We start from the raw sequence: 18,005 nt of genomic DNA on the forward strand, positions 1-18,005 counted from the left end.
ACAATCTAATTAGGCTACAATTTTGTCCAAATCCGGCAGTCCCCGAGCTACGTTGATTTCACGTGTCTTATTTGGTCGCGATCGAGATTCAGATGATTTGAGCCAAAAATCGTCTGTCAACAAGTAATCAAAATTAGAAAAACACGAAAAGATTGCAACACGAAGACTTCCCAGGGGGTCACACATCCTAGTACTGCTCTCGCCCAAGCACGCTTAACTTCGGAGTTCTGATGGGATCCAGTGCATTTGTGCTGGTATGATTGCACCCGACATTGAGTGGGATGTTTATTCTTATATCCTTCGAGTATGTGTGGAGCGGGCGGCAAGGGACAACACGCGGCAATGCTCTCGTCCAATCAGAACCACGAAGTTAAGCGTTATGGCGCGATGGCAGAGCTAAGATGGGTGACCTCCCTGTGAAGTCCTCGTGTCGCGACTGTTTACGTAAATTATGGATAAAAAATTCGAAATAATTGTTTTTAATGAGTTAACCGTCTCCGGAGTAATCTGTTCATACCCTTCCGCATAGAACCGGCTCACGACAACAAAAATCGCTAAATGTTCCTAGAAAATAGGAAAAAAGTAAGAAGAAGAAAATAGCGAATGTAAAGTTTTTATTATGCCTGGGATACGATAAAGTGGAACCGAAATCGAAATTCTAACTTACTAAGCGGATTTCTCGAGGAAACGGAAGCTTAACAGAAGCGGAAAATATCAAATTAGATGGTCTTAAAGAAGAAATTCGGCTAAAATCTCTCCATCTCATTGCGGAGTAATGAGCCTCGTTCGTTTGCCCGTTTACAATCAAATTAGGCTACAATTTTGTCGAAATCCGCAGTGCCCGAGCTACGTTGATTTCACATGTCTTATATGGTCACGATTTAGATTCAGATGATTTGAGCCGAAAATAGTCTGTCAACAAGTAATCAAAAATAGAAAAACACGAAAAGGGGTGCAACACGAGGACTTCCCAGGGGGTCACCCATCCTAGTAATGCTCTCGCCCAAGCACGCTTAACTTCGGAATTCTGATGGGATCCGGTGAATTAGTGCTGGTATGATCGCACCGGACATTGAGTGGATGTTTATTCTTATATCCCAAGAGTACGTGTGGAGAAGGCGACGATGGACAACACGCGGCACTGCTCTCGCCCAATCAGAACCATGAAGTTAAGCGTTCTGGCGCAATGGCAGAGCTAGGATGGGTGACCTCCATGGGAAGTCCTCGTGTCGCGATCGTTTACGTAAATTATGGATAAAACAGTCGAAATAATTATTTTTAATGAGTTAACCATCTCCGGAGTAATCTGCGTCATACCCTTCCGCACAGAACCGGCTCACGACAACAAAAATCGCTAAACGTTCCCAGAAAATAGGAAAAAAATAGGAGGAAGAAAATAGCGAATGTAAAGCTATTATTTTGCCTGGGATAAGATAAAGTGGAACTGGAATCGAATTTCGGACTTCCTAAGCGGATTTATTGAGGAAACGGAAGCTTAACAGAAGCGGAAAATCGCAAATTAGAGGGTCTTAGAGAATGAATTCGGCTAAAATCTCGTCAGCTCATTGCGGAGTAAGGAGTCTCGTTCGTTTGCCCGTTTACAATCAAATTAGGCTACAATTTTGTGCAAATCCGGCAGTGCCCGAGCTACGTTGATTTCACATGTCTTATCAGGTCCCGATCGAGATTCAGATGATTTGAGCCGAAAATCGTCTGTCAACAAGTAATCAAAAATAGAAAAACACGAAAAGGGGTGCAACACGAGGACTTCCCAGGGGGTCACCCATCCTAGTACTGCTCTCGCCCAAGCACGCTTAACTTCGGAGTTCTGATGGGATCCGGTGAATTAATGCTGGTATGATCGCACCGGACATTGAGTGGATGTTTATTCTTATCTCCCAAGAGTACGTGTGGAGAAGGCGACGATGGACAACACACGGCACTGCTCTCGCCCAATCAAAACCATGAAGTTAAGTGTTCTGGCGCGATGGCAGAGCTAGGATGGGTAACCTCCCTGAGAAGTACTCGTGTCGCGACCGTTTACGTAAATTATGGATAAAACAGTCGACATAATTGTTTTTAATGAGTTAACCGTCTCCGGAGTAATCTACGTAATACCCTTCCGCACAGAACCGGCTCACGACAACGAAAATCGCTAAATGTTCCCAGAAAATAGGAAAAAAATAAGAAGAAGAAAATAGCGAATTTAAAGCTTTTATTATGCCTGGGATACGATAAAGTGGAACCGAAATCGAATTTCGAACTTCCTAAGTGGATTTCTCGAGGAAACGGAAGCTTAACAGAGGCGGAAAATCGCAAATTAGAGGGTCTTAGAGAAGGAATTTGGCTAAAATATCGCAAACTCATTAGGCTACAATTTTTTCCAAATCCGGCAGTGCCCGAGCTACGTTGATTTCACATGTCTTATTTGGTCACGATCGAGATTAAGATGATTTGAGCCAAAAATCGTCTATCAACAAGTATTCAAAAATAGAAAAACACGAAAAGGGGTGCAACACGAAGACTTCCCAGGGGGTCACACATCCTAGTACTGCTCTCGCCCAAGCACGCTTAACTTCAGAGTTCTGATGGGATCCAGTGCATTAGTGCTGGTATGATCGCACCCGATATTGAGTGGGATGTTTATTCTTATATACTTCGAGTATGTGTGGAGCGGGCGGCGATGGACAACACGCGGCACTGCTCTCGTCCAATCAGAACCATGAAGTTAAGTGTTCTGGCGCGAAGGCAGAGCTAGGATGGGTGACCTCCCTGGAAAGTCCTCGTGTCGCGACCGTTTACGTAAATTATGGATAAAACATTCGAAATAATTGTTTTTAATGAGTTAACCGTCTCCGGAGTAATCTACGTAATACCCTTCTGCACAGAACCGGCTCAGGACAACAAAAATCGCTAAATGTTGCCAGAAAATACGAGAAAAATAAGAAGAAGAAAATAGCGAATGTAAAGCTTTTATAATGCTTGGGATACGATAAAGTGGAACCGAAATCGAATTTCTAACTTCCTAAGCGAATTTCTCGAGAAAACGGAAGCTTAACAGAAGCGGAAAATTGCAAATTAGAGGGTCTTAGAGAAAGAATTCGGCTAAAATCTCGCCAGCTCATTGCGGAGTAATGAGTCTCGTTCGTTTGCCCGTTTACAATTTTGTCCAAATCCGGCAGTGCCCGAGCTACGTTGATTTCACATGTCTTATCAGGTCCCGATCGAGATTCAGACGATTTGAGCCGAAAATCGTCTGTCAACAAGTAATCAAAAATAGAAAAACACGAAAAGGGGTGCAACACGAGGACTTCCTTGGGGGTCATCCATCCTAGTACTGCTCTCGCCCAAGCACGCTTAACTTCGGAGTTCTGATGCGATCCGGTGCATTAGTGCTGGTATGATCGCACCAGACATTGAGGGGATGTTTATTCTTATATCCCAAGAGTACGTGTAGAGAAGGCGACGATTGACAACACGCGGCACTGCTCTCGCCTATTCAGAACCATGAAATTAAGCGTTCTGGCGCTATGGCAGAGCTAGGATGGGTAACCTCCCTGGGAAGTACTCGTGTCGCGACCGTTTAGTAAATTATGGATAAAACAATCGAAATAATTGTTTTTAATAAGTTAACCTTCTCCGGAGTAACTTACGTAATACCCTTCTGCACTGAACCGGCTCACGACAACAAAAATCGCTAAGTATTCCCAGAAAATAGAAAAAAATAAGAAGAAGAAAATAGCGAATGTAAAGCTATTATTATGCCTGGGATAAGATAAAATGGAACCGGAATCGAATTTTGGACTTCCTAAGCGGATTTATCGAGGAAACGGAAGCTTAACAGAAGCGGAAAATCGCAAGTTAGAGGGTTTTAGAGAAGAAATTCGGCTAAAATCTCGCCAGTTCATTGCGAAGTAATGAGTCTCGTTCGTTTGCCCGTTTACAATCAAATTAGGCTACAATTTTGTCCAAATCCGGCAGTGCCCGAGCTACGTTGATTGGACATGTCTTATCAGGTCCCGATCGAGATTCAGATGATTTGATCCAAAAATCGTCTGTCAACAAGTAATTAAAAATAGAAAAACAAGAAAAGGAGTGCAACACGAGGACTTCCCAGGGGGTCACCCATCCTAGTACTGCTCTCGCCCAAGGCATGCTTAACTACGGAATTCTGATGAGATCCGGTGAATTAGTGCTGGTATGATCGCACCGGACATTGAGTGGATGTTTATTCTTATATCCCAAGAGTACGTGTGGAGAAGGCGACGATCGACAACACGCGGCACTGCTCTCGCCCAATCAGAACCATGAAGTTAAGCGTTCGGGCGCAATGGCAGAGCTAGGATGGGTGACCTCCATGGAAAGTCCTCGTGTCGTGATCGGTTACGTAAATTATGGATAAAACAGTCGAAATAATTATTTTTAATGAGTTAACCATCTCCGGAGTAATCTGCGTCATACCCTTCCGCACAGAACCGGCTCACGACAACAAAAATCGCTAAATGTTCCCAGAAAATAGGAAAAAAATAGGAGGAAGAAAATAGCGAATGTAAAGATTTTATTATGCCTGGGATACGATAAAGTGAAACCGAAATCGAATTTCGAACTTTCTAAGCGGATTTCTCGAGGAAACGGAAGCTTAACAGAAGCGGAAAATCACAAATTAGAGGGTCTTAGAGAAGGAATTCGGCTAAAATATCGCCAGCTCATTGCGGAGTAATTAGTCTCATTCGTTTGCCCGTTTACAATCAAATTAGGCTACAATTTTGTCTAAATCCTGCAGTGCCCGAGCTACGTTGATTTCACATGTCTTATCTGGTCCCGATCGAGATTCAGATGATTTGAGCCGAAAATCGTCTGTCAACAAGTAATCAAAAATAGAAAAACACGAAAAGGGGTGCAACACGAGGACTTCCTTGGGGGTCATCCATCCTAGTACTGCTCTCGCCCAAGCACGCTTAACTTCGGAGTTCTGATGGGATCCGTTGAATTAGTGCTCGTATGATCGCACCGGACATTGAGTGGATGTTTATTCTTATATCCCAAGAGTACGTGTGGAGAAGGCGACGATGGACAACACGCGCCACTTCTCTCGCCCAATCAGAACCATGAAGTTAAGCGTTCTGGCGCGATGGCAGAGCGAGGATGGGTAACCTCCCTGGGAAGTACTCGTGTCGCGACCGTTTAAATAAATTATGGATAAAACAGTCGAAATAATTGTTTTTAATGAGTTAACCGTCTCCGGAGTAATCTACGTAATACCCTTCTGCACAGAACCGGATCACGATCACAAAAATCGCTAAGTATTCCAAGAAAATAGAAAAAAAATAAGAAGAAAAAAATAGCGAATGTAAAGCTATTATTATGCCTGGGATAAGATAAAATGGAACCGGAATCGAATTTCAGACTTCCTAAGCGGATTTCTCGAGGAAACGGAAGCTTAACAAAAGCGGAAAATCGCAAATTAGAGGGTTTTAGAGAAGAAATTCGGCTAAAATCTCGCCAGCTCATTGCGGAGTAATGAGACTCGTTCGTTTACCCGTTTACAATCAAATTAGGCTACAATTTTGTCCAAATCCGGCAGTGCCCGAGCTACGTTGATTTCACATGTCTTATCTGTTCCCGATCGAGATTCAGATGATTTGAGCCCAAAATCGTCCGTCAACAAGTAATCAAAAATAGAAAAACACGAAAAGGGGTGCAACACGAGGACTTCCCAGGGGGTCACCAATCCTAGTACTGCTCTCGCCCAAGCACGCTTAAGTTCGGAGTTATGATGGGATCCGGTGCATTAGTGCTGGTAGGATCGCACCCGACATTGAGTGGATGTTTATTCTTATATCCCTCGAGTACGTGTGGAGCGGGCGACGATGGACAACACGCGGCACTGCTCTCGCCCAATAAGAACCATGAAGTTAAGCTTTCTGGCGCTATGGCAGAATTAGGATGGGTGAAATCCATGGGAAGTCCTCGCGTCGCGACCGTTTACATAAATTATGGCTAAAATAGTCGAAATAATTGTTTTTAATGAGTTAACCGACTCCGGAGTAATCTGCATCATACCCTTATGCACAGAACCGGCTCACGACAACAAAAATCGCTAAATGTTCCATGAAAATAGAAAAAAAAAATAAGAATAAAAAAATAGGGAATGTAAAGCTATTATTATGTCTGGGATACGATAAAATAAAACCGGAAGCGAATTTCGGACTTCCTAAGCGGATTTCTCGAGAAAACGGAAGCTTAACAGAATCGGAAAATCGCAAATTAGAGGGTTTTAGAGAAGGAATTCGGCAAAAATCTCGCCAGCTCATTGCGAAGAATGAGTCTCGTTCGTTTGCCCGTTTACAATCAAATTAGCCCACAATTTTGTCAAAATCCGGCAATGCCCGAGCTACGTTGATTTCACATGTCTTATCTGGTCCCGATCGTGATTCAGATGATTTGAGCCGAAAATCATCTGTCAACAAGTAATCAAAAATAGAAAAACACGAAAAGGGGTGCAACACGAGGACTTCCAAGGGGGTCACCCATTCTAGTACTGCTCTCGCCCAAGCACGCTTAACTTCGGAGTTCTGGTGGGATCCGGTGCATTATTGCTGGTATGATCGCACCCGACATTTAGTGGGATGTTTATTCTTATATCCTAGAGTACGTGTGGAGCGGGCGACGATGGACAACACGCGGCACTGCTCTCGCCCAATCAGAACCATGAAGTTAAGCGTTTTGGCGCGATGGCAGAGCTAGGATGGGTGACGTCCGTGGGAAGTCCTCGTGTCGTGACCTTTTAAGTAAATTATGGCTAAAACAGTCGAAATAATTGTTTTTAATGAGTTAACCGTCTCCGGTGTAATCTGCGTCATACCCTTCCGCATAGCACCGACTCACGACAACAAAAATCGCTAAATGTTCCCAGAAAATAGAAAAAAATAAGAAGAAGTAAATAGGGAATGTAAAGCTATTATTATGCCTGAGATACGATAAAATGGAACTGGAATTGAATTTCAGACTTCCTAAGTGGATTTCTCGAGGAAACGGAAGCTTAACATAAGCGAAACTCGCAAATTAGAGGGTCTTAGAGAAGGAATTCGGCTAAAATCTCGCCAGCTCATTGCGGAGTAATAAGTCTCGTTCGTTTGCCCGTTTACAATCAAATTAGCGTACAATTTTGTCCAAATCCGGCAGTGCCTGAGCTGCGTTGATTTCACATGTCTTCTCTAGTCCTTATCGAGAGTCAGATGATTTGTGCCGAAAATCGTCTGTCAACAAGTAATCAAAAATAGAAAAACACGAAAATGGATGCAACACGAGTACTTCCCAGGGGGTCATCCATCAAAGTACTGCTCTCGCCCAAGCACGCTTAACTTTGGAGTTCTTATGGGTTCCGGTGTATAAGTGCTGGTATGATCGCACCCGAAATTGAGTGGGATGTTTATTCTTATATCCCTCGAGTATGTGTGGAGCGGGCGGCGATGGACAACACGCGGCACTTTTCTCGCCCAATCAGAACAATGAAGTTAAGCGTTCTGGCGCGATGGCAGAGCTAGGATGGGTGACATCCCTGGAAAGTCCTCGTGTCGCGACCGTTTACGTAAATAATGGCTAAAACAGTTGAAATAATTGTTTTTAATGAGTTAACCGTTTCCGGAGTAATCTGCGTCATACTCTTCCGCACAGAAACGGCTCACGACAACAAAAATCGCTAAATGTTTCCAGAAAATAGAAAAAAATAAGAAGAAGAAAATAGCTAATGTAAAGCTATTATTATGCCTGGGATACGATAAAATGGAACCGGAATCGAATTTCGGACAACCTAAGTGGATTTCTCGAGGAAACGGAAGCTTAACAGAAACGGAAAATCGCAAATTAGAGGGTCTTAGAGACGGAATTCGACTAAAATCTCGCCAGCTCATTGCGGATTAATGTGTCTCGTTCGTTTCCCCGTTTGCAATTAAATAAGCCTACAATTTTGACCAAATCCGGCAGTGCCCGAGCTACGTTGATTTCACATGTATTCTCTGGTCCTGATCGAGAGTTGGATGATTTGAGCCGAAAATCTTCTGTCAACAAGCAATCAAAAATAGAAAAACACGAAAAGGGGTGCAACACGTGGACTTCCCAGGGAGTCACCCATCCAAGTACTGCTCTCGCCCAAGCACGGCATAACTTCGGAGTTCTGACGGGATCCGGTGTATTATTGCTGGTATGATCGCACCCGACTTTGAGTGGGATGTTATTTCCTATATCCCTCTAGTACGTGTGGAGCGGGCGGCGATGGACAACACGCGTCACAGCTCTCGCCCAATCAGAACAATGAAGTTAAGCGTTCTGACGCGATTGAAGAGCTAGGATGGGTGACCTCACAGGAAAGTCCTCGTGTCGCGACCGTTTACGTAAATTATGGCTAAAACAGTCGAAATAATTGTTTTTAATGTGTTAACTGTCTCCGGAGTAATCTGCGTCATACCATTCCGCACAGAACCGACTCACAACAACAAAAATCTTTAGATGTTTCCAGAAAATAGAAAAAAATAAGAATAAGAAAATAGCGAATGTAAAGCTATTATTATGCCTGGGATACGATACAAGGAAAGCGAAACTGAATTTCGGACTTCCTAAGCGGATTTCTCGAGGAAACAGAAGCTTAACAGAAGCGGAAAATCGCAAATTAGAGGGTCTTAGAGAAGGAATTCGGCTAAAATCTCTCCCGCTCATTGCGGATTAATGAGTCTCGTTCGTTTGCCAGTTTACAATCAAATTAGGCTACAATTTTGTCCAAATCCGGCAGTGCCCGACATTGAGTTTGATGTTTATTCTTATATCACTCGAGTACGTGTGGAGCGGGCGTGAATGGACAACACGCGGCACTGCTCTCGCCCAATCAGAACCATGAAGTTAAGCGTTCTGGCGCGATGGCAGAGCTAGGATGGGTGACCTCCCTGGGAAGTCCTCGTGTCGCGACCGTTTACGTAAATTATGGTTAAAACAGTCGAAATAATTGTTTTTAATTAGTTAACCATCTGCGGAGTAATCTGCGTCATACCCTTCCGCACAGCACCGGCTCACGACAACAAAAATCGCTAAATGTTCCCAGAAAATAGAAAAAAATAAGAAGAAGAAAATAGCTAATGTAAAGCTATTATTATGCCTGGGATACGATAAAATGGAACCGGAATCGAATTTCGGACAACCTAAGTGGATTTCTCGAGGAAACGGAAGCTTAACAGAAGCGAAAAATCGCAAATTAGAGGGTCTTAGAGAAGGAATTTGGCTAAAATCTCTCCAACTCATTGCGGATTAATGAGTCTCGTTCGTTTGCCCGTTTACAATCAAATTAGGCTACAATTTTGTCCAAATCCTGCAGTTCCTGAGCTACGTTGATTTCACGTCTTATCTGGTCCCGATCGAGATTCAGATGATTTGAGCCGAAAATCGTCTGTCAACAAGTAATCAAAAATATAAAAACACGAAAAGGGATGCAACACGACAACTTCCCAGGGGGTCACACATCCTAGTACTGCTCTCGCCCAAGCACGCTTAACTTCGGAGTTCTGATGGGATCCAGTGCATTAGTGCTGGTATGATCGCACCCGACATTGAGTGGGATGTTTATTCTTATATCCCTCGAGTACGTATGGAGCGGGGGGCGATGGACAACACTTGGCACTGCTCTCGCCCAATCAGAACCATGAAGTTAATCGTTATGGCGCGATGGCAGAGCTAGGATGGGTGACCTCCCTGGGAAGACCTCGTGTCGCGACCGTTTACGTAAATTATGGATAAAACAGTCGAAATAATTGTTCTTAATGAGTTAACCGTCTCCAGAGTAATCTGCGTCATACCCTTCCGCACAGAACCGGCTCACGATAACAAAAATCGCTAAATGTTCCCAGAAAATAGAAAAAAAAAAAGAAGAAGAAAATAGCAAATGTAAGGCTAGTATTATGCTTGGGATACGATAAAATGGAACCGCAATCGAATTTCGGACTTCCTAAGCGGATTTCTCGAGGAAACGGAAGCTTAACAGAAGCGAAAAATCGCAAATTAGAGGGTCTTAGAGAAGAAATTCGGCTAAAATCTCGCCAGCTCATTGCGGAGTAATGAGTCTCGTTCGTTTGCCCGTTTACACTCAAATTAGCCTACAATTTTGTCCAAATCCAGCAGTGCCCGAGCTACGTTGATTTTGACATGTCTTCTCTGGTCCTGATCGGGATTCAGATGATTTGAGCCGAAAGTCTTCTGTCAACAAGTAATCAAAAATAGAAAAACACGAAAAATGGTGCAACACGAGAACTTCCCAGGGAGTCACCCATCCTAGTACTGTTCTTGCCCAAGCACGATTAACTTCGGAGTTTTGATGGGATACGGTGCATTAGTGCTGGTATGATCGAACCCAACATTGAGTAGGATGTTTATTCTTATATCCTTCGAGTACGTGTGGAGCAAGCGGCGATGGACAACACGCGGCACTGCACTCGTCCAATCCTAACCATGAAGTTAAGCGTTCTGGCGCGATTGCCGAGCTAGGATGGTTGACCTTCCTTGGAAGTCCTCGTGTCGCGACCGTTTATGTAAATATGGATAAAACAGTTGAAATAATTGTTTTTAATGAGTTAACCGTCTCCGGAGTAATCTGCGTCATACCCTTCCGCACAGAACCGGCTCATGACAACAAAAATCGCTAAATGTTTCCAGAAAATTGAAAAAAAAATAAGAATAAGAAAATAGCGAATGTAAAGCTATTATTATGACTGGGATACGATAAAATGAAATCGGAATCGAATTTCGTACTTACTAAGCGGATTTTTCGAGGAAACGGAAGCTTAACAGAAGCGGAAAATCGGAAATTAGAGGGTCTTAAAGAAAAAATTCGGCTAAAATCTTGCCAGCTCATTGCGTATTAATGAGTCTCGTTCGTTTGCCCGTTTACAATCAAATTAGGCTAAAATTTTGTCCAAATCCGACAGTGCCCGAATTACGTTGATTCCACATGTCTTATTTGGTCTCGATCGAGATTCAGATGATTTGAGTCGAAAATCGTCTTTCAACAAGTTATTAAAAATATAAAAACACGAAAATGGGTGCAACACAAGGACTTCCCAGGGGGTCGGTCACTCATCCTAGTACTGCTCTAGCCCAAGCACGCTTAACTTCGAAGTTCTGATGGGATCCGGTGCATTAGTGCTGGTATGATCGTACCCGACATTTAGTGGGATGTTTATTCTTATTACCCTCGAGTACGTGTGGAGCGGAGCGGCGATGGACAACACGCGGCACTGCTCTCGCCCAATCAGAACCATGAAGTTAAGCGTTCTGACGCGATGGTAGAGCTAGGATGGGTGACCTCCCTGGGAAGTCCTCGTGGCGACCGTTTACGTAAATTATGGCTAAAACAGTTGAAATAATTGTTTTTAATGAGTTAACCGTCTCCGGAGTAATATGCGTCATACCCTTCTGCACAGCACCGGCTCACGACAACAAAAATCGCTAAATGTTCAAAAAATTAAAAAAAATAAGATGAAGAAAATAGCGAATGTAAAGCTATTATTATGCCTGGGATACGATAAAATGGAACCGGAATCGAATTTCGGACTTCCTAAGCGGATTTATCGAGGAAACGGAAGCTTAATAGAAGCGGAAAATCGCAAATTAGAGGGTTTTAGAGAAGGAATTCGGCTAAAACCTCGCCAGCTCATTGCGGAGTAATGAGTCTCATTCGTTTGCCCGTTTACAATCAAATTAGCCTAAAATTTGGTCAAAATCCGGCAGTGCCCGAGCTACGTTGATTTCACATGTCTTCTCTTGTCCTGATCGAGAGTCAGATGACTTGAGCCGAAAATCGTCTGTCAACAAGTAATCAAAATAGAAAAACACGAAAAAGGGTGCAAACGAGGACTTCCCAGGGGGTCACCCATCCTATTACTGCTCTCGCCCAAGCACGCTTAGCTTTCGGAGTTCTGATGGGATCCGGTGCATTAGTGTTGGTATGATCGCACCTGACATTGAATGGATGTTTATTCTTATATCCCAAGTGTACGTGTGGAGAAGGCGACGATGGACAACACGCGGCACTGCTCTCGCCCAATCAGAACCATGAAGTTACGCGTTCTAGCGCGATGGCAGAGCTAGGATGGGTAACCTCCCTGGGAAGTACTCGTGTCGCGACCGTTTACGTAAATTAGGGATAAAACAGCCGAAATAATTGTTTTTAATGAGTTAACCGTCTCCGGAGTAATATGCGTTATACCCTTCCGCACAGCACCGGCTCACGACAACAAAAATCGCTAAATGTTCACAGAAAATTAAAAAAAATAAGATGAAAAAAATAGCGAATGAAAAGCTATTATTATGCCTGAGATACAATAAAATGGAACCGGAATCGAATTTCATACTTCCTAAGCGGATTTTTCGAGGAAACGGAAGATTAACAAAAGCGAAAAATCGCAAATTAGAAGGTCTTAGAGAAAAAATTCGGCTAAAATCTCGTCAGCTCATTGCGGAGAATGAGTCTCGTTCGTTTGCCCGTTTACAATCAAATTAGCCTACAATTTTGTCCAAATCCGGCAGTGCCCGAGCTACGTTGATTTCACATTTCTTCTCTTATCCTGATCGAGAGTCAGATGATTTGAGCCGAAAATCGTCTGTCAACAAGTAATCAAAAATAGAAAAACACGAAAAGGGGTGCAAACGAAGACTTTCCAGCGGGTCACTCATCCAAGTACTGCTCCCACCCAAGCACGCTTAACTTCGAAGTTCTGATGGGATTCGGTGCATTAGTGCTGGTATGATCGCACCCGACATTTAGTGGGATGTTTATTATTATATCCCTCGAGTACGTGTGGAGCGTGCGGCGATGGACAACACGCGGCACTGCTCTCGCCCAATCAGAACAATGAAGTTAAGCGTTCTGGCGCGATGGCAGAGCTAGGATGGGTGACATCCCTGAAAAGTCCTCGTGTCGCGACTGTTTTCGTAAATTATGGCTAAATCAGTCGAAATATTTGTTTTTAATGAGTTAACCGTCTCCGGAGTAATCTGCGTCATACCCTACCGCACAGAACCGGCTCACGACAACAAAAATCGCTAAATGTTCCCAGAAAAGTGAAAAAAAATAAGAATAAGAAAATAGCGAATGTAAAGCTATTATTATGCCTTGATACAATAAAATGAAACTGGAATCGAATTTCGGACTTACTAAGCGGATTTTTCGAGGAAACGGAAGATTAACAGAAGCGGAAAATCGCAAATTAGATGGTCTTAGGGAAGGAATTCGGCTAAAATCTCGCCATCTCATTGCGGATTAATCAATCTCGTTCGTTTGCCCGTTTACAATCAAATTAGGCTACAATTTTGTCCAAATCCGGCAGTGCCCGAGCTACGTTGATTTTACATTTCTTATCTGGTCCCGATCGAGATTCAGATGATTTGAGCCGAAAATCGTCTGTCAACCAATAATCAAAAATAGAAAAACACGAAAAGGGGTCCAACACGAGGACTTCCCAGGGGGTCACCCATCCTAGTACTGCTGTCGCCCAAACACGCTTAACTTCGGAATTCTGATGGGATCCGGTGCATTAGTGCTGGTATGATCACACCCGACATTAAGTGGGATGTTTATTCTTATATCCCTCGATTACGTGTGGAGCGGGCGGCGATAGACAACACGCGGGACTGCTCTCGTCCAATCAGAACCATGAAGTTAAGCGTTCTAGCACGATGGTAGAGCTAGGATGGGTGACCTCCCTGGGAAGTCCTCGTGGCGACCGTTTACGTAAATTATGGCTAAAACAGTTGAAATAATTGTTTTTAATGAGTTAACAGTCTCCGGAGTAATCTGCGTCATACCCTTTCGCACAGCACCTGTTGGAACTTTTCAAGTTCGCAATCTTGATTTTGATGTTAACAAAACTTGTTATTGTGTTTCTAACATATTTCCTCAAGTGTGAAATTGCAAACACAAGAAACAAGCTGAAACTGAATTTTGCACAAACTGAATTTCTGGCGAGCTTTGGTATTTTGATGATATCTCTCAACTGGATTATCAAAATGACAATCCGCAAACTGGACTGATTAGAAAACTCAATTCGAAACAAATCGTATTTCACGTCAGTTTGGCAAAATCGGATGTTATGATGGTCTAACTGATCGCTCAATTACCGAAATGATCACACGAAAACAGCAATCAGTTGAGTTTGAGCAGCTGCGGTATTTTGGTCATATCTCTCAGCTCGGTTATTGAAATGAAGCGATTCAGTATGCGTTGGAAAGATAAGACGATGATCTACAAATCATCTTCAGAAGTCAAAGTCTGAATCAAAGCTTAAGATGCTGATAAATTAGGATGAAGTTACTGGTTCAGCACAAACTGAAATCAGCTAGGCTGATTTCAGCACACCAGCTGAAACTGAACCAACTGCTGACCAGCTGACCAACCAACTGAACTGAACCAGCTGCTGACCAACTGAAACTGAACCAGACCAGCTGAAAACCAGTTGAACCAGACCAGCTGAACTGAACCAGCTGAAACTGTACCAGACCAGCTGAAGACCAGTTGAACCAGTCCAACTGAACCAGACCAACTGAACCAGTTGAACTGATTGACCAGTTGAGTTGACCAGTTGACCAGAGTTGACCAGTTGGGAAAATGTCCAGCAAGACGAATTTTACTGTTGCAATTCCAGAAACAGTACAGAAACTTTCCAACGGTCATATTCTTGTGTCTAACGTATATATCAGTGTTGGAGCCTATAAATACAACATATTGAAGATCAAACAACAGCTTTTGAAGGGGATTCAAAGCATGGGCAGTTAGCATGAAAAAATCAGCTTGTTGAGAGCACAAGCCCTTGTGTGAGGATACATTTGAGATGTACACTGTAAATGATAAATTCCTCACACACAATCACTCACACAAATACAAGAGAGTTGAACTTCAAAGATTAGTTGAGTGAGTCTTGCACAAAGACAATAAACTTGTGTATGTAGTCTTTGCATATGAGACATTAAAGAATATGCTGATTGTGAGGTGCTGCCTACAATCTTGAGTGCTAGGAGTTCTAGTTGGGTGCTGCCCTTCCAGAATGGGTTTGTACAAGTAGTTGTATAAATCAAAGTCTTCTAGTGGATCCTTCCCAAGAGGAAAAAGGGATGACGTAGGAGTGTTTGAAATATCCGAATATCCATAAACAATATTTCAAGAACCGAGCTATTGTAGCTCAATGATTATCCCCCCTAATCGATCCTATCAGCACCGGTTCACGACAACAAAAATCGCTAAATGTTCCCAGAAAATAGAAAAAAAATAAGAAGAAGAAAATAGCGAATGTAAAGCTATTATTATGCCTGGGATACGATAAAATGGAACCAGAATCGAATTTCGGACTCCTAAGCGGATTTATCGAGGAAACGGAAGCTTAACAGGAGCGGAAAATCGCAAATTCGAGGGTCTTAGAGAAAGAATTCGGCTAAGACCGTTTACAATCAAATTAGGCTATAAGTTTGTCCAAATCCAGCAGTGCCCGAGTTACGTTGATTTCCCATGTCTTATTTGGACCCGATCGAGATTTAGATGATTTGAGCTGAAAATCGTCTTTCAACAAGTAATCAAAAATAGAAAAACACGAAAAGGGGTGCAACACGAGGACTTCCCAAGGGGTCACCCATCCTAGTACTGCTCTCGCCCAAGTACGCTTAACTCTGTAGTTCTGATGGGATCCGGTGCATTAGTGCTCATAAGATCGCACCCGACATTGAGTGGGATGTTTATTCTTATATCCCTCGAGTACGTGTGGAGCGGGCGGCGATGGACAACACGCGGCACTGCTCTCGCCCAATCAAAACCATGAAGTTAATCGTTATGGCGCGATGTCGGATCTAGGATGGGTGACCTCCCTGGGAATTCCTCGTTTACGTAAATTATGGATAAAACAGTCGAAATAATTGTTTTTAATGAGTTAACCGTCTCCGGAGTAATCTGCGTCATACCCTTCTTTACAGAACCGGCTCACGACAACAAAAATCGCTAAATGTTCCCAAAAAATAGAAAAAAAATAAGAATAAAAAATAGCGAATGTAAAGCTATTATTATGCCTGAGATACGATAAAATGGAACCGGAATTGAATTTCGGACTTCCTAAGCGGATTTCTCGAGGCAATGGAAGCTTACCAGAAGCGGAAATTCGCAAATTAGAGGGTCTTAGAGAAGGAATTCGGATAAAATCTCGCCAGCTCATTGCGGATTAATGAGTCTCGTTCGTTTTCCCGTTTACAATCAAATTAGGCTACAATTTTGTCCAAATCCGGCAGTACCCGAGCTCCCCTTCCACACAGCACTGGCTCACGACAACAAAAATCGCTAAATGTTCCCAGAAAATAGAAAAAAATAAGAAGAAAATAGCGAATGTAAAGCTATTATTATGCATGGGATACGATAAAATAGAACCGGAATCGAATTTCGGACTTCCTAAGCGGATTTCTCGAGGAAACGGAAGCTTAACAGAAGCGAAAAATGGCAAATTAGAGGGTCTTAGAGAAGGAATTCGGCTAAAATCTCGCCAGCTCATTGCGGAAAAATGAGTCTCGTTCGTTTGCCCGTTTACAATCAAATCAGCCTACAATTTTGTCCAAATCCGGCAGTGCCCGAGCTACGTTGATTTTACATGTCTTCTCCGGTCCTAATCGAGAGTCAAATGAGTTGAGCTGAAAATCGTCTGTCAACAAGTAATCAAAAATAGAAAAACACGAAAAGGGGTGCCACACGAGGACTTCCCAGGGGGCCACCCATCCAAGTACTGCTCTCGCCCAAGCACGCTTAAATTCGGAGTTCTTATGGGATCTGCTGTATTAGTGCTTGTATGATCGCAACCGACATTGAGTGGGATGTTTATTCTTATATCCCTCGACTACGTGTGGAGCGGGCGGCGATGGACAACACGCGGCACTGCTCTCGCCCAATCAGAACAATGAAATTAAGCGTTCTGGCGCGATGGCAGAGCTAGGATGGGTGACCTCCCTGGAAAGTCCTCGTGTCGCGACCGTTTACGTAAATTATGGCTAAAAAAGTAGAAATAATTGTTTTTAATGAGTTAACCGTCTCCGGAGTAATCTGCGTCATACCCTTCGCACAGAACCGGCTCACGACAACAAAAATAGCTAAATGTTCCCAGAAAATAGAAAAAAATAAGAATAAGAAAATAGCGAATATAAAGCTATTATTATGCCTGGGATACGATAAAATGAAACCGGAATCGAATTTCAGACTTACTGAGCGGATTTCTCGAGGAAACGGAAGCTTAACAGAAGCGGAAAATCACAAATTAGACGGTCTTAGAGAAAGAATTCGGCTAAAATTTCGCCACCTCATTGCGGATTAATGAGTATCGTTCGTTTGCCCGTTTACAATCAAATTAGGCTACAATTTTGTCCAAATCCGCCAGTGCCCGAGCTACGTTGATTTCACGTCTTATCTGGTCCTGATCGAGATTCAGATGATTTGAGCCGAAAATCGTCTGTCAACAAGTAATCAAAAATAGAAAATCACGAAAATGATTGCAACACGAGGACTTCCCAGGGGGTCACCCAACCTAGTACTGGTCTCGCCCAAGCACACTTAACTACGGAGTTCTGATGGGATCCGGTGCATTAGTGCAGGTATGATCGCACCCAACATTGAGTGGGATGTTTATTCTTATTTCCCTCGAGTACGTGTGGAGCGGGCGGCGATGGACAACACGCGGCACTGCTCTCACCCAATCAGAACCATGTTGTTAATCGTTATGGCGCGATGGCGGATCTAGGATGGGTGACCTCCCTGGGAAGTCCTCGTGTCGCGACCGTTTACGTAAATTATGGATAAAACAGTCGAAATAATTGTTTTTAATGAGTTAACCGTCTCCGGAATAATCTGCGTCATACCCTTCTGCACAGCACCGGCTCACGACAACAAAAATCGCTAAATGTTCCCAGAAAATAGAAAAAAATAAGAAGTAGAAAATAGCAAATGTAAA

General features: G+C 43.2%; 15 non-coding genes and 5 pseudogenes across 15 annotated transcripts; all 20 read right to left on the bottom strand.

Moving 5' to 3' along the window:
• Positions 1–149: 149 nt before the first annotated feature.
• LOC142517386 (5S ribosomal RNA) lies at positions 150–268 on the bottom strand. Its single transcript, XR_012813135.1, has one exon. It is a non-coding gene; the product is annotated as a 5S ribosomal RNA (ribosomal RNA).
• Positions 269–949: 681 nt separating this feature from the next.
• LOC142516139 (5S ribosomal RNA) lies at positions 950–1,068 on the bottom strand. The gene has a single exon (XR_012811950.1). It is a non-coding gene; the product is annotated as a 5S ribosomal RNA (ribosomal RNA).
• Positions 1,069–1,750: 682 nt separating this feature from the next.
• On the bottom strand, positions 1,751–1,869 carry LOC142513568 (5S ribosomal RNA). Its single transcript, XR_012809508.1, has one exon. It is a non-coding gene; the product is annotated as a 5S ribosomal RNA (ribosomal RNA).
• A 638-nt stretch (positions 1,870–2,507) lies between these two features.
• On the bottom strand, positions 2,508–2,626 carry LOC142515787 (5S ribosomal RNA). The gene has a single exon (XR_012811613.1). It is a non-coding gene; the product is annotated as a 5S ribosomal RNA (ribosomal RNA).
• Positions 2,627–3,293: 667 nt separating this feature from the next.
• On the bottom strand, positions 3,294–3,412 carry LOC142515932 (5S ribosomal RNA). The gene has a single exon (XR_012811752.1). It is a non-coding gene; the product is annotated as a 5S ribosomal RNA (ribosomal RNA).
• A 680-nt stretch (positions 3,413–4,092) lies between these two features.
• LOC142509408 (5S ribosomal RNA) lies at positions 4,093–4,212 on the bottom strand. The gene has a single exon (XR_012807583.1). It is a non-coding gene; the product is annotated as a 5S ribosomal RNA (ribosomal RNA).
• A 682-nt stretch (positions 4,213–4,894) lies between these two features.
• On the bottom strand, positions 4,895–5,013 carry LOC142509061 (5S ribosomal RNA). Its single transcript, XR_012807250.1, has one exon. It is a non-coding gene; the product is annotated as a 5S ribosomal RNA (ribosomal RNA).
• A 682-nt stretch (positions 5,014–5,695) lies between these two features.
• Positions 5,696–5,814, bottom strand: LOC142508569 (5S ribosomal RNA). Its single transcript, XR_012806776.1, has one exon. It is a non-coding gene; the product is annotated as a 5S ribosomal RNA (ribosomal RNA).
• Positions 5,815–6,497: 683 nt separating this feature from the next.
• On the bottom strand, positions 6,498–6,616 carry LOC142515334 (5S ribosomal RNA). The gene has a single exon (XR_012811186.1). It is a non-coding gene; the product is annotated as a 5S ribosomal RNA (ribosomal RNA).
• A 680-nt stretch (positions 6,617–7,296) lies between these two features.
• On the bottom strand, positions 7,297–7,415 carry LOC142506673 (5S ribosomal RNA). Its single transcript, XR_012804957.1, has one exon. It is a non-coding gene; the product is annotated as a 5S ribosomal RNA (ribosomal RNA).
• A 682-nt stretch (positions 7,416–8,097) lies between these two features.
• On the bottom strand, positions 8,098–8,217 carry LOC142507809 (5S ribosomal RNA). Its single transcript, XR_012806053.1, has one exon. It is a non-coding gene; the product is annotated as a 5S ribosomal RNA (ribosomal RNA).
• Positions 8,218–9,473: 1,256 nt separating this feature from the next.
• LOC142515796 (5S ribosomal RNA) lies at positions 9,474–9,592 on the bottom strand. The gene has a single exon (XR_012811622.1). It is a non-coding gene; the product is annotated as a 5S ribosomal RNA (ribosomal RNA).
• A 684-nt stretch (positions 9,593–10,276) lies between these two features.
• On the bottom strand, positions 10,277–10,395 carry LOC142511713 (5S ribosomal RNA; annotated as a pseudogene).
• A 683-nt stretch (positions 10,396–11,078) lies between these two features.
• On the bottom strand, positions 11,079–11,201 carry LOC142510722 (5S ribosomal RNA; annotated as a pseudogene).
• Positions 11,202–11,879: 678 nt separating this feature from the next.
• Positions 11,880–11,998, bottom strand: LOC142510481 (5S ribosomal RNA). Its single transcript, XR_012808591.1, has one exon. It is a non-coding gene; the product is annotated as a 5S ribosomal RNA (ribosomal RNA).
• Positions 11,999–12,678: 680 nt separating this feature from the next.
• Positions 12,679–12,796, bottom strand: LOC142510951 (5S ribosomal RNA; annotated as a pseudogene).
• Positions 12,797–13,478: 682 nt separating this feature from the next.
• Positions 13,479–13,597, bottom strand: LOC142508178 (5S ribosomal RNA). The gene has a single exon (XR_012806405.1). It is a non-coding gene; the product is annotated as a 5S ribosomal RNA (ribosomal RNA).
• A 2,029-nt stretch (positions 13,598–15,626) lies between these two features.
• On the bottom strand, positions 15,627–15,745 carry LOC142510652 (5S ribosomal RNA; annotated as a pseudogene).
• A 1,001-nt stretch (positions 15,746–16,746) lies between these two features.
• LOC142511433 (5S ribosomal RNA) lies at positions 16,747–16,865 on the bottom strand (annotated as a pseudogene).
• A 679-nt stretch (positions 16,866–17,544) lies between these two features.
• On the bottom strand, positions 17,545–17,663 carry LOC142515260 (5S ribosomal RNA). The gene has a single exon (XR_012811115.1). It is a non-coding gene; the product is annotated as a 5S ribosomal RNA (ribosomal RNA).
• Positions 17,664–18,005: the final 342 nt, after the last annotated feature.

Source organism: Primulina tabacum, chromosome 10 (assembly GCF_025594145.1).
Source record: "Primulina tabacum isolate GXHZ01 chromosome 10, ASM2559414v2, whole genome shotgun sequence".
Classification (NCBI taxonomy): domain Eukaryota; kingdom Viridiplantae; phylum Streptophyta; class Magnoliopsida; order Lamiales; family Gesneriaceae; genus Primulina; species Primulina tabacum.